This window comes from Arachis ipaensis, chromosome B2 (assembly GCF_059453495.1).
Source record: "Arachis ipaensis isolate K30076 ecotype BB chromosome B2, ASM5945349v1, whole genome shotgun sequence".
NCBI lineage: Eukaryota > Viridiplantae > Streptophyta > Magnoliopsida > Fabales > Fabaceae > Arachis > Arachis ipaensis.
In genome coordinates, this window is record NC_142437.1 from 57670559 (window position 1) to 57673384 (window position 2826).

A 2826-nucleotide genomic window follows, 5' to 3' on the forward strand; every position below is an offset into this window, starting at 1 on the left:
AAACATGTTTCCTATGCTTTAAAAATATTAATTTTAATTACCCTTTATTACCATTCGATGCCGTGATTTGTGTGTTAAGTATTTTCAGGTTTCATAGAGCAGGAATGACTTAGAAGACAGAAAGAAAACATACAAAAATGGAAGGAAAGCAAAAAAATGGAATTTTGAAGAAAAGGACAGCGACGCGAACGCATGGATGACGCGGACGCGTGCCTAGCACAAAATGGCAGCGACGTGAACGCATAGACGATGCGGATGCGTGCCTTGAGCATAACACAAATGACACGTACGCATGACCAACGCGTACGCGTGACCAGGAAAAACTCCAAACCACGCGCACGCGTGACCCACGCGCAAGCGAGACCCACGCGCACGCGTGACGGACGCCACGTACAGAAATCTGTAGAAAATGCCCCCAGCAATTTTCGGACCCTTTTTCGGCCCAAATCCAAGTCAGAAACACAGAATATAAGCCAGAGAATGGAGGAATCAAACAGATGGGGAATATACAACATTCATTATTCATAATTTTAGGTTTTAGATGTAGTTTTTAGAGAGAGAGGCTCTCTCTTCTCTCTTAAGTTTTAGGATTAGGATTTTAACTTCTTCATATCAGGTTCAATGTTCCTTTAATTTACTTTCTAGTTTTATTTATTCTATTACTTTAATTGTTATTTATCTTTTCAATTTGGCTTATGAACCTTTTCATGTTAGGACTTGATTTTATGTTTAAACGCAATTTGAGGTATTTCAAACTTATGAATGCTTTCTTCAAATTTATGTTATTAATACTTTTAATTTAATTTAGATTTACCCTCCTTTGCTTTAGTTGAGTAATTGGTGATACTTGAGTTATCAAACTCAGCTGTTGATTAGAAATTGGGACTGCTGATTGATTTGGATCCCTCTAAGGCTAGTCTTTCCATAGGGATTGACTAGGACTTGAGGAATCAATTTAATTAGTCCACTTGACCTTCCTTTATTTAGTAAGGCTTAACTAAGTGGGAGCAGAATCCAATTCTCATCACACCTGATAAGGATAACTAGGATAGAATTTCCAGTTCTCATACCTTGCCAAGAGTTTTTCTAGTTATTAATTTATTTTAATTGTTGCCAGTTTATTTTCATGTTCCCTATTTCAAAAACCAAAAAATATACCTTTTTCCATAACCAATAATAAATCATACCTCCCTGCAATTCCTTGAGAAGACGACCCGAGGTTTCAATACTTCGGTTATCAATTTTATTGGGTTTGCTTAAGTGACAAACAAGTTTTTGTACGAAAGGATTTCTTTGTTGGTTTAGAAACTATACTCACAACGCGATTATTTTTATAAAATTTCTTTACCGACATAAAGTCCGGTTCGTCAAGCAGCAACCCTAAAATCAGCCGTATCATTTTGCTCACGTCCACGAGATGCCCCTTGGGTCTTGTCCACACCGAACAATCGACATCAAGGTGATCAATCTTAATATCTCAAGTCTAGTGCTTCAAATATCCAAAAGTATGCTCATGAACATTTATGCTATATATGTCAACAATTTATACCATTTTAAAGCCCATAAAACCATATTTGATTTGAAACAAATTTTATTTCCAACCAGAATTTGAGGCTCTAGTTATGGACCGCTGAAGTTCATTAAAATCAAGTTTTCATTTAAAACCTCAAACCTCCATTTTTACCACAATAAGCTCAATACCAACATTCTATGCATACAAACAACACCACAACGTACCATATCACAGCAACACAGCCCCACCTCCTATCACAACCAATCATACCTCAATCTTAAATAATCTTATACATAAATTCCTTAATTATATCAACAAGATCATCAAGAATTCATCACATATACATATGCATTTGAATCACCTTATCAACCCTCTTCAAATCATCATTTAGCATTTCATGTCCATCACAAACATCAATTACCAAACCAATACTCAACCTATTTCAACAATTATTTTCAAGGTACTAAGCATTTAACAAAATCATACATTCACACCTATCCTATGGTCATCTAGCCTAAATTTTCACAAGACATTATATATTAAATGCGAGAAACCAAAATCATACCTTGGCCGATTTCCTCGTATAACCCAAGACAACCCACTTAGGCAAGCTTTCAAGCCTTCAACACCAAAATTCAGCAACCAAGACCCAAGCCAAGCTCCTAATTTAAACAATTATGCTCCAATTCTTATACATACACCACCTAATTCACATTACCACATTTATATACCAATTTTCAATATCCAAACACATATAAACAATGAGTTGACTAGGGCTGATGATCCTTACCTTGTCTGTGCCTCAATTTAGCAAAATCCCACTAATTCCTCAAGTCAATTTGATCCTAAAATATCAAATTAACCACAAATCTTAACACCCAAGACCATACCATTTTCGGATTTGAGAAGAGGAAATTGAAACTGAGAATGTGCTTTCCTTATCTTACAATGTATTAGAATTTGTAGAGCTCGTCACTGCAGACACATGGCCGCAAACGGTGTGACGATCGGAGCTCAGAGCGAGAAGATATGGGGATTTTAATGAAATACAAGGGTTTGTGAAAGTTGGGAATGTTCTTTCCCCTTGGCTGAGCTTCTGCGTTCTTTGCATGTAAGGGGAGGAGAATGAGCTGAAGCTCATTTAATTTAATGGGTTGGTTGGGTCCACGGGCCCGGTTTGGCCCGTTCAGCCCAATTTTAGGTCAAATTCTTTAAAATTAGTATTAAAATTCTTATTTTAATTAGCTTTACCTCATTAAACAATAAAATTTATATTTCTAATATTTTTTATTAAAAATTAATTTATTGATTAA